At 40.9% G+C, this 12,671-nt stretch overlaps 1 pseudogene; it reads right to left on the reverse strand.

Annotated features, from left to right (window-relative positions):
* Positions 1 to 2,355: 2,355 nt before the first annotated feature.
* Positions 2,356 to 12,671, reverse strand: part of LOC120874079 — a 29,407-nt pseudogene continuing 19,091 nt past the window's right edge.

The following is a 12,671-nucleotide window of genomic DNA, read 5'->3' on the forward strand; positions in this document are numbered from 1 at the left end:
TGGGTCCCAGCTGACTGTGAGTTGAGTGTCAGCCACCTGGCTTCACAGTCAGGTGCTGATGTATTTCACAAGCCACCTTTGAGGAAGAAAAAGAGGAAAGAGTTTTTGGTCAGAGAGCAGTGTGGTCAAAGGGCTGTGGGAATCACACAGGGCAAGATGAAACAAGAGTCGGTACTTGTTTCTTTGATCTACAGTTCCTTGGCATTTCTATTCCTGAGAACAAGTACATGGAGATAGTCAGAGGCATTGGTGTTGCCCCTGGCACCTGATGCTCCTGGTGATAACCAGTTTGTGGACACTTCCCTTAGTCCAGAGCATGTGCATCATCATGATATCCCCAGGTAATCCATTCTTGGGAAGACTGACATAGCTCATTGCTGCCAACTCACAACTGAAGCATGGGATGAGGTCATGGTGGTTGACGTGTAGGCCAAGTTCCAAGCATGGCAGGAAGATTGGCAGTGGAAGGGTAGCCGTTTATTAAACTTGGTTACCTTGGTCCTTAGCTGGGGCTACTTCCCACATCTAGAATGCTTTTCTCCCAGCTTTTTGCATTGCCGGGTCCTTCTCAACATTTACCATCATCTCAAATGAGTCTCTCCCAGGCTTGCTTTCCCTGGTCACTGCACTCTCACAAGCATAGACCCTGATCCAAAAAGTGCCTAGACATTTACTTCCATTAAAACAATAATTATAGTTACCTAAGTGGAAAGGTGGGAGAGGAATAAATTGAGAGTTTGAGATTAATATATGTATAGTACTTTATTTAATAGATAATCAACAAAGACCTACTGTGCAGCACAGGAATCCTGCTTGATAGTCTGTAATATCCTGTATGGGAAAAGAATCTAGGAAAGAATGGATGCATGTCTATGTAAAAGGGAATTAATTTCTCTTACAACTAATATTAATACAATGCTATAAATGAACTATACTCCTATATAAATTAAAAGCTGATTTTTTTTTTCAAATGCTTACATGTAGAGACCCATGGAATTCTTTAGACTCTCAGGATTTCAGATATGATGCTGGATATGGCAGAACGGGTGCAGAAATCTAGACATTTTCTGAGGTTATATTTTCCTGAGCTTTGGTGTCCTTTGCTCCTAGTGGCACTATTGATTTGTCTTTGGAGGTACTAATACAAGGGCTTGGAGACACCAGCTGGATGTTAGTTGAAGGATGAGAGGGAACCACTAGTGGGAGAGTGAAATCCCAGCTCCCTAGCTTTGGGTTGGCACACGTTTGAGGCACAACTTATATCCCAAGTTCCCTGTGGAAACAGGCTGTAGCTTCCCTCTCCATGACTTGTATGAAATCAGACCAAGACTGGTTTCATCCTTTTTCATATCCTGCTTCCCCTGAGACCTCACTGGTTTCTCTGGGAGAATTAAAAAAAAAAAAATTGGCTGCACGAGGTCTTCATTGCTGCTCAGGACTTCTGTATTTGCAGCAAGCAGGGGCTACTCTGTAATTTCAGTGCACTGGCTTTTCAATCCTGTGCTTCTCTTGATGTAGATCACAGGCTCTAGGGCACTCAGACCCAGTAGTTGTGGCCTACCGGCTTAGTTGCCCTGGGGCATTTGCAATCTTCCCAAACCAGGTCTTAAGCACTGGATCAAAAGGGAAAACACTTTGAAAGGATTTTGAAACATTTACATGTTTTTGTTTCCTACTTTTACATGAACCTTGGCACCATGGCCTATTTATGAAGAGATTGAGAGAGGATTGTCCCTGCTTCATGAAACCTCCTGAGATCAGGACTGACTGAGGTTCCCCTCCCAAGGGTTCCTACAGGATCTTGAAGCTCTCCTACCATGTGGCTTTTTTCTTGCTTCAGTTTCTGAATCCCACACTAAAGCACAGCTTCCAGAGGGCAGGGCTGTCACTTGACTCACTTGTAAGTATACGTCAGCAGATATTGTCTCATTCAGACCCTAATGTCAAGACAAGGCTAACACAGAGGTCAGTTATTCTATTATGAGGGTTAGATTACAGCTTCAACGACTGTAATCAAAACCTAAATAAGATTATCTTAAAAACAATACAATTTCAATTCTCTTTCATATAATGTTAGTGCAGGTCTCTCCACAGAGATGAGGGTCCACTTCTTTCTTGTCATATCTTCCACCTGTGCTCCTTACTTCTGGTCTAACATGGCTGCTTCAGGTGCTATCATTACATCTGCTAGTGGAACAGAAAATAATACTTCAGTTTGGAAGTGAGATATCACCTCTACTCAAATTCCACCGACCAAAATATCTTCCATGTTGGTGGTGGGCACACAGAAGCACAGGGAAATATGATCCTACTTCAGAACATTCATGATGACTAACAAGGGCCACCGCCCTACATTCATATTCCTGTATTCATTCTTCTTTGGTTATCCCCACACAGCTCTCGGTCTGTTTTGGCCTGCAGATATGGATATGGATGAGTTTATAAGAGAGGACATGGCCCAGACTGTCCAAATATGGAGAAAAGAAGAAAGGAAAGAAGATAAGAGAATATAAAAATTAAAAATCTAAAGGCAAGCAGGCTTATAATCATAATTTTGCATTTATACAATTTAGGTATAAAGGTTGATGTATCAATTTGTAAATAATAATTAGAGAAATGTAAAATATAAACATATTCACTAAACCCAACAAAATAATAAGGTTATTTCATATTAAACACATAGTAGTATCAGGATTAAGTTTGGATGCACATTGCAAAAAACTAAAACAATTATAATTTTAGCAAGATAAGCATGATTTTTCTCTCCCACTGAAACAAAGCTGGAGTTGGGCCAGCCAGAGCTTGGGTGGTATCCATCTCCAAGCTTACATGGTTGTCCAATACAACTGCAGGAGTTCCAGCCATCACAACTAAAATACAGACAACAGTTAGGAAGTAGGTGGGGAAGGGAAGAGTACCATCTCTCAGCTAAATCAGTTCCTTGAAAGCAGTCTTCCAAGAAATCGCTTTTACAGATCTGCTTGTATCTCTAAGTCACCTGTCATGACTAAGAGCATGGGTGGGCAGGAAATGTAGTCCTGTAGCTATGGGGCTCATGGTTATATAACAAACTATTTTCAGTTTTGAAAGAGAAGCAGAGATTAGATCATTTTGTACATAGCCTGTATTGCCTACCTTAAAGAATGAACCTTTTCTGAATGGATTAGGCTGAATGGCTGGGCACAGTGTGGCAGCCAGGAGGAAGTAATAGCAATGAGAAACAGCTAGATGGACCTGAACTGTGTTCCAGAAAAAGAAAAAAAAAAAAAAAAAAAAAAGCCAGACCTCTCATTAGAGATCTTCTAAGGACTGATGTGAGGATTATACATAACACAGGACCCAATTTGGTTTGAAAACTGCTTTTCCAACTCAGGTCCCAAATCTCTCTCAACTCTTCAGCTTCTAAATACCTTGTCTTTGTTCCCTCACATTCTGACTTACCTGTCTCACCTTCCTTATTTCTGTTTGCATCACTTCTCCATCTTGTTCACCAACATTACAAGATGCAGTACTGAGGAGTCAGCAACACTTTGTAGAAGTGGGTAGAAACACAATGACTATTTCTACTTTAGTATTTGTTTGTCTTTATCAAGGTCTTCTGAAGGACTGAGATGGCTAGAATTATGGGGATCTCACGTTTGAGGGCTTTTAAAAATCATTTCTTGTTACATTGTTCTGTTGGTGGTGATGAAGTTTTATAGTTGTTGTATGTCTGAGAAATTATTTTGTCTTGTTTTTGATATGTATTTTTCTTGGGTATAGACTTCTGACTCAATTATGTTTCTCTCAGCATTTTAAGATGTGGTGCCAGTGTCCTCTGGCTAACATTGTTTTGCATGCCTAATCTGCTGTCTTTCCCATTTATTGTTCTACTGTGTCTATTTTTCCTTCTGGTTACATTTGTTTGGTTGATTGTTTTAAACAATGAATTATCATGAACTTTGAATAGTTGTCCTATTTCTTGTCCTTGAATTAGCTGAGCTTCTCTGTTAATGGGTGTAAAGTTTTCATCGTATCTGGAAATTTTTCAGCCAGTAATTATGAAGTTCCTTTCTCTATTCTCCTTTCACTTCATGTAAGATTCCATTTACATATATTTTAGTATTCTTAAAGTTGTTTCAAATTTCTGTGATGCACAATTATTTTTTTCCAACAGTCTTTTCGTTCCTATTTTCCATGTCTCTATTTAACATACTCAATATTCTTCAGTTTCATAAATATAAAGATTATTGATGTAGTAAGCATTTTAATGTCCTTCCCTGATAATTAGGTAATGTATATTTTAGCTGTGTTTTTACAAATTGATTTTTCCCTCATTATGGATATTTTCTTGCTTCTTTCTACATCAGAAATGTTTTTTTTTTCTTTTTAAATTTATGTATTTATCTTAACTAGAGGATAATTACTTTATAATACTGTGATTGACCTAGGACAAATATTTTCCAATTCATATGGAAATTTTAAATTGGATTTGGGATATGGTAAATTTTACCCTTTGGATGCTGGATATTTTTAAAATTTTTATAGATTATTCCTGGCACTGTTTACAAACACTATTAATACCTTGGAAACAATTGTATTTTTTTAAAGGCTTTCTGTTCGATTTTTTTTAGCTGATATGAGACCAGCCTTTACACCAGGTTTACTATACCCCACTAGTAAGTCAATATTGTCTTCAAGGACATACTGATGTCATGGGAATTATGAGTAATTTCCACTCTGGTGGGTGGGGACACCAATAGACTTGGCTCAATTTGAGACTCAAGGATTGTTCCCTATAATCCTGACCAGTACTATCAACTCTCTGCTGAAAACTGAACGGGTATCACCTGTACACACCCACAGTTCTCTGTGTGTAGCTCTCTCCTGTGAACCCTAACTATCTAGAGTCTCAAATCTCTCTTCTTGAGGTGATCATTTGTCTCTTCCTAGATAGCCCTTCTGTGTATGTGTTGGAAACTATTTCTAGAGTTGGGGCAAATGTATAGTTCACCTTGCTTGCTCCCCACCTCAGGAATCGATATTCTGCTGCCTGACGTTTGATGTAAAAAACTGTCCTTTCATTTATCTCTTCTACTTTCAAGTTGTTTGAGACAGGAGGATAAATATGTCCTTTGCTCCTCTATGTCTACCAAAATGGAGGTCCCGCTGCAATCAGAACTCACTAAATGCCTTGTGGATGCTAAGCACTGTGCATGGGTGCAGACTTGACGAGGGATATGTATTGGGGCCTTGGGGAACCCTGGTTTGTGGGAGAAGCATGACGATTACCACTAGCATTTGCTATGGGGTATGTTCAGTTGAGTTCAGTCGCTCAGTCATGTTTGACTCTTTGCAATCCCATGGACTGCAGCACACCAGGCTTCCCTGTCCTTCACCAACTCCTCAAGTTTGCTCTAACTCATGTCCATCGAGTCGGTGATGCCATCCAGCCTTCTCATCCTCCATTATCCTCTTCTCCTCCTGCCTTCAATCTTTCCCAGTAATAGAGTCTTTTCTAATGAGTAATTTCTTCACATGAGTGGCCAAAGTATTGGAGCCTCAGCTTCAGCATTGGTCATTCTAATGAATATTCAAGATTGATTTCCTTTAGTATTGACTTGTTGGATCTCCTTCTAGTCCAAGGGACTCTCAAAAGTCTTGTCCAACACCACAGTTCAAAACCATCAATTCTTCATCGGTCACCATTCTTTATGGTCCAGCTGTCACATCCATACATGACAACTGGAAAAATCATACCTTTGATTATACTGAATTTTTTCTGCAAAGTAATATCTCTGCTTTAAAAAATGCTGCTAGGTTTCTCATAGCTTTTCTTCAAACAAGCAAGCATGTTTTAATTTCATGGGTGCAGTCATCATCTGGAATGATTTTGGAGCCCTCAAAAATAAAGTCTCTCTCTGTTTCCATTGTTTCCCGATCTATTTGCCATGAAGTGATGGGATGAAATGCCATGATCTTCATTTTCTGTTGTGGAGTTTAAGCCAAATATTTCACTCTCCTCTCACTTTCATCAAGAGGCTGTTTAGATTCTCTTCACATTCTGCCATGAGGGTGGTGTCTTCTGCATATCTGAAGTTATTGATATTTCTCCCAGCAGCCGTGAATCCAGACTGTGCTTCATCCAGTTGGGCAATTCACATGATGTACTTAGCATATAATTTAAATAAGCAGAGTGACAATATACAGCCTTGACATACTCCTTTCCTGATTTGGAAGCAGTCTGTTGTTCCATGTTCAGTTCTAACAGTTGCTTCTTGACCTGCATACAGATTTCTCAGAAGGCAGATAAGATGGTCTGGTATTCCCACCAGTGTAAGTTTTCCAGAGTTTGTTGCGATCCACACAGTCAAAGGCTTTTGCACGGTCAATAAAGCAGAAGTAGGTATATTTCTGGAATTCTCCTGCTTTTTTGAAGATCCAATGGATGATGGCAATTTGATCTCTGGTTCCTCTGCCTTTTCTAAATCTAGCTTGAACATATGGAATTTCACAGTTTATGTACTGTTGAAGACTTGCCTGGAGAAATACTTTAGTAGCATGTGAGATGAGTGCAACTCTGTGGCAGATGAACATTCTTTGAAATTGCCTTTCTTTGGGACTGCAATGAAAACGACCTTTTCATTCCTGTGGCCACTGCTGAATTTTCAAAACTTGCTAGCATATTGAGTGCAGAACTTTAAGAGCATCATCTTTTAAGATTTGAAATAGCTCAACTGTAATTCCATCACCTCCACTAGTTTTGCTCATAGTGATGCTTCTTAACACACTCTTGACTTCACATTTCAAGATGTCTAGTTCTAAGTGAGTGATCACACCGTCGTGGTTATCTGGGTCATTAATATCTTTTTTGTATAGTTCTTCTATATATTCTTTCAACCTCTTCTTAGTATATTCTGCTTCTCTTAGGTCCATGCCATTTCTGTCTTTTATTTGGCCCATCTTTGCATGAAATGATCCTTCCCTACCTCTGACTTTCTTGAGCAGATGTCTGGTCTTTCCCATTCTATTGTTTTCCTCTATATCTTTGCACTGATCATTTAGGAAAGCTTTTTTGAATCTCTTCTTGCTATTTTTGGAACTCTGCATTCAGATGGGTAGGTGTTTATCTCTCTTTTGCCTTTTGCTTCTCTTCTTATCTAAGTTATTTCTAAGGCATCCTCAGGCAACCATTTTGCCTTTTTTCATTTCATTTTCTTGGGGATGGTCTTGGTGAGGAATGTACAGATCAAAAAAAGAAGATCACTGCATCCAGTTCCAACGTTTCATGGCAAATGCATGGAGAAACAATAAAAACAGTGACAGACTTTATTTATCCTGGGACCCAAAATCACTGCAGATACTGACTTCAGCTATGAAACAAAGACGCTTGCTCCTTGGATGAAAAGCTATCAAAAACCTTGACAGCATACTAAAAAGCAGAGACATTACTTTGAGCAAAGGTCTGTATAGTCAAACCTATGGTTTTTCGAGAAGTCGTGAGAGCATGTGAGAGTGGGACCATAAAGAAGGCTGAGCACCAAGGAATTGATGCTTTTGCACTGTGGCGTCAGACAAGACTCTTGAGAGTCCCTTGGACTGCAAGGAGATCCAACCAGTACGTTCTAAAGGAAATCAGTCCTGAATATTCATTGGAAGGACCGATGCTGAAGCTGAACCTTCATTACTTTGGCCAATTAATGGGTGGAACTATGTCATTATAAAAGATCCCGATGCTGGGAAAGATTAAATGCAGGAGGAAAAGGGGAAGACAGAAGACAAAATTGTTGGGTGGCATCATCAACCTGATGAACATGAGTTTGCGCAAGCTCTGGGAGTTAGTGATGAACAGGGAAGCCTGGCGTACTGCACCCCACAATATAGCAAAGAGTTGGACATGATTGAGAGATTCAACTGAACTGATGTACAGAGGATAATCAGGGAGCAGGCAGAAGTCTTTAAGGAAGGAGGAAGGAACAATTCCTGGATAGCTGACAATGATGGGTCGGCAAGCGGTTTCAAGCTGGAGAAGTTGTAGGGAAGCAATTCTATGCCAGGTGGAGAGGATGGTAAGAGAAAGGCATGGGGGCAGTGCTGGGATTTCCCAGGGGACTAGATCCCTGTTCTACTAAACTGTATCAATGCTTAATATTGTTATGTGATTGTAAATAAGAATTTTGTTTTGGAAGTGGTAGAGCAATATTCAATGGAAGGACTGATGCTGAAGATGAAGCTCTGACACAGGCCATCTGATATGAAGGCCCAGCTCATTGGAAGAGACCCTGATTTGGGGAAAGAATATGAGCAGAAGGAGAGGGAATAAAAGGATGAGAATGTGAGATAGCATCACCTACTCAAAGAACATGAACTTGAGGAAACTGCAAAATAGTGAAAGACTGGGAAACCTGCTTTGATGCCAAATATGTAATCACAAAGAGTCAGACATGACTTAGCAACTGAATAATACCAATGAGGACACAGAGTCCAAGGAAGGCTTTGGTCCTGGTTGGAGTGGAGAAAGATTTAGGGAGGCTTCCCATCCTCTGGTACAAGTCCTTGAATCCAAGGCAAGGAGCACAAGATTTTGAATGTGTTACTAAACATTGTTTTCTAAAAAAACAAAAACAAAAACTGTTTTCTGCAGGAGAGAGAGAGCTTTGACTGAGTTTGTTCTCTAGATTTTACTGAAGGATGTCAAAGGCTTCTGGAGTGGGCTGAGTCTGCAAAAACCAGGTGACCAGCTGCTAGAGGGTGATGCTTGTGGTAGACATTCTGCACTAGGTGGAAAAAGAATCCGGAAAAAGAATCCAGAAAAAGTGTCCCTTCTTGCGAGTACATGCCAATGTATCACATTATTTCAGCAGATCACTTCAATACTGTTTTGGGGCAAGATAGAAATGTAGGATGGGTGGTTTGTTTTTGTCAGTTCCTGTGGGTAGTTAGATGACTAACAGTCTGGTTACTTCATTGCATAGTTGGAATCATTTTTGGGAAAGTAAACTAGATCAGGTCCACATATATTTGGTCATTAAACAGCAAGTATAGGAATGTTTCTAAGGCAACTGTAGGTAATTTAAACACGAGGGGCCAGATGGGGACAGTTTCATTTAACAGGCTGATTTGGACTACACAGGTTGCCATAGTTGTTGCTATGACAAGAAGCCATCACAGCTACTTCTTGCTATGCTGGAGATGTGGGAAACTGAAAACAGACCAAAAGCCTTACAACTCTCCTTGCAGAGTGATTTCAGGCTAGAAGTAGTTGGCAAGGAAAGGCTGACTGGTAAGGATGAGGAAGGGAGTAATCTGAGCCAGTAATATTAGCTCTTGTGGGAGCCCAGAAAACAGAAGCGTCAGCTCAGTTAGAGTTCTGGATCATGGTTCAGAGAGAGATGTCATGTGGCTTGAACCAATATTTGGCCTTTGGGATGGCAGCCATAACTTCTAAACAGAAGAGCTCCTATTCCCCAGGTGGCAGAGTAATATATATTTGTTTCAGACTCAGGAACCCAGAAAGCTCTCTAAGGGCCACTTGTTCTTAGCAGGCACACATGCAATATAGAAGGTGGAATTATCATCATGGGGCCCATTTTCCAGATGAGAAAACTGAGGTTAAGGGACTTGATCAAGGTCACACAGCTAAGCATGTGAAAAGCCAAGCACAAACCCAGGGTAACAATCCTCAAATTGTGTGTTTTCACTCCACATCCACTGGGAGTGGTGGGTGGTGATCTGGCACCAAAGCTTAGGCAGAAGCAAGCAGTATTCAGGCTTAAATTGAAGTAAGGAGGAAAACCGCTAGACCATTCAGCTATGACCTAATTCAAATCTCTTATGATTTTATAGTGGAGATGAAAAATAGATTCAAGGGATTAGGTCTGTTAGCCTGAAGAACTATGGATAGAAGTTTGTAACATTGTATGGGAGGTGGTCAGCAAAACCATCCCCAAGAGAAACAAATGTGAGAAGTAAAAGAGGTTGCCTGAGGAGTCCTTAAAAGCCGCTGAGAAAATAAGAGAAGTGAAAGGCAATGGAGAAAGGGAAAGATATACTGAATGTAATGCAGACTTCCAGAGAATATTAAGGGGATATAAGAAAGTCTTCAAAAGTGAAGAGTGCAAGAATTAGAGGAAAACAATAGAACTGTATGGAGAAGGAAATGGCAACCCACTCCAGTATCCTTGCCTGGAGAATCCCATGGATAGAAGAGCCTGGTGGGCTACAGTCCATGGGGTTGCAAAGAGTCAGACACAACTGAGCGAGCTCACTTCACTTCACTTCAATAGAACCGTAAAGAGTATAGATCGCTTCAGGAAAATTGGAGCTACCAGAGGAACACTTAATGCAAGGATTGGCACAATAAAGGACAGAAAAGTCAAAGACCTAACAGAAGCGGATGAGTTTAAGATGAGGTGGCAAGAATGCACAGAAGAACTGTACGGTGGTCATAAAACCAGAATAGGGATGATGCTTGGGTCATTCATGTAAAGCCAGATATACTGGAGTATGAAGTCAAGTGGGCCTTAGGAAGCATCACTATGAACAATGATAGGAGAGGTGATGGAATTCCAGCTGAGCTGTTTAAAAATCCTAAAGAATGAGGCTGTAAAAGTGTTGCACTCAATATGTCAGCAAGTTTGGAAAACTCTTCAGTGACCACAGTGCTGGTAAAGGTCAGTTTTCATTCCAATTCCAAAGAATGTTCAACCTATCAAGCAATTGCACACATCTCACTTGCTAGCAAGGTAATGCTCGAAATCCTTCATGCTAAGCTTCAACACTACATGAACTGAGAACTTCCAGATGTACAAAGTGGTTTGAGCAACCAGAGATCAAATTGCCAACATACATTGGATCATAGAGAAAGAAAGAGAATCCCAGAAAAATGCTTCCATCTGCTTCACTGACTATGCTAAAGCCTTTCACTGTGTAGACCACAACAAACTGGAAAATTCTTAAGGAAATGGGAGTACAAGATCATATTACCTGTCTCCTGAAAAAGTCTGTATGTAGGTCAAAAAGCGGTAGTTAGAATCAGACATAGAACAACTGAAACATTTAAAACTGGGAAAGAAGCGTGACAAGGTGTACATTCTCACTCTGGTTATTAACTTCTACAGGATACATCATTCAATATGCTGGACTGCATAAATCCTAAGCTGGAATATAGATTGCTGGGAGAAATATCAACATCCACAGATATGAAGTGACACTGCCCTAATGGCAGAAAGCAAAGGAGAACTAAAGAGCCTCTTGATGAGGATAGGAGATGAAAAAACTGACTTAAAATTCAACATTCACAAAACTGTTCACAAACAGATACTCAACATTCATGGCATCTGGTCCCACCACATCATGGCATATAGATGAGGGAAAAGTGGAAACAGTGGCAGATTTGTTTTTTTTTTTTTTTCTTGGGCTCCAAAACCACTATGAACCTTGACTGCAGCCACAAAATTAAAAGACACTTTCTCCTTGGAAGGAAGAAAGGCTATGAAAAACCTGGACAGGGTATTAAAAGCAGAGACTCACTTTGCTACAGAAGTCTGTAGTTTCAAAGCTATGATTTTTCCAATAATCATGTACAGATGTGTGATCTGGACCATAAGAAAGGGTGAATGTCAAATATTTGAGCTTTTGGACTGTGGTCGTTGAGAAGATTCTTGAGAGTTCCTTATACAACAAGATCAAATAAGTCAATCTGAAAGGAAATCAACCTGTGACTCCTGCTCCTCAGCTAAGGCATCTACTGAGGGCCTCCAGGTGGAAAGAATGGATACTTCCACTGTAAAAATGCCCAACCATGGCTGTTGCTGCTGCTAGTCGCGTCTGTCATGTCCGACTCTGTGCAACCCCATAGATGACAGCCCAACAGGGTCCTCTGTCCCTGGGATTCTCCAAGCAAGAATACTGGAGTGGGTTGCCATTTCCTTCTCCAATGCATGAAAGTGGAAAGTGAAAATTGAAAGTGAAGTTGCTCAGTCGTGTCCTACTCATAGAGACCCCATGGACTGTAGCCTACCAGGCTTCTCCGTCCATGGGATTCTCTATCAACAGTACTGGAGTGGGTTGCCATTGCCTTCTCCTCTAACCATGGCAGCTCCAAGCAAATAGTTTGTAGCTCCATCCCTGGAGGTAGCTCAGAAAGACTGAAGGCTCTGTGTACACTGGGTCTCCCGATACATGTGTTGCATTCTCCCCGGCAGCATTGGAGGCCAAGGAAGGAGCATTCTGGGCCCTGGAGGATGGGGATGGCTCACGGATCTACTGGGGCCACCACTTACAAAGTTACACTGGAAAGAACAAAGCAGACATATGTGGCAGAGAGCTGGTGACTGGGGTGTGGGAATAAGAGGGAACCAGCTCTTCATGAAGTACCTCATCCAAAATACCCTGGAAGAGAAGTCCAATGATAAGATCATCTGAGATGGGATGAAGAGTCTATTTCATTACCCCTTATAATTCCTCTGAATGAGGAGGTGGTGGAGTTGGTAGGTCATCACAAATTCTTTCATGGTCTAGACCATCTGCCAGTCGCTATCCTTGGGGCTGCCTCTCCCCAGCTTCTGTCAGGTAGTTCTGGAGGAAATTGACAATCATGTGAGCTGCTGGGTCAGAGCCAAAGACCATGTAAAGCTAGTCATAAGACACCATGTCCCTGCCATGATGGCTGATCTGGGGCTGTACATGTG

The sequence above is a fragment of the Oryx dammah genome, unplaced genomic scaffold (genome assembly GCF_014754425.2).
Source record: "Oryx dammah isolate SB20612 unplaced genomic scaffold, SCBI_Odam_1.1 HiC_scaffold_15, whole genome shotgun sequence".
In the NCBI taxonomy this organism is placed as follows: domain Eukaryota; kingdom Metazoa; phylum Chordata; class Mammalia; order Artiodactyla; family Bovidae; genus Oryx; species Oryx dammah.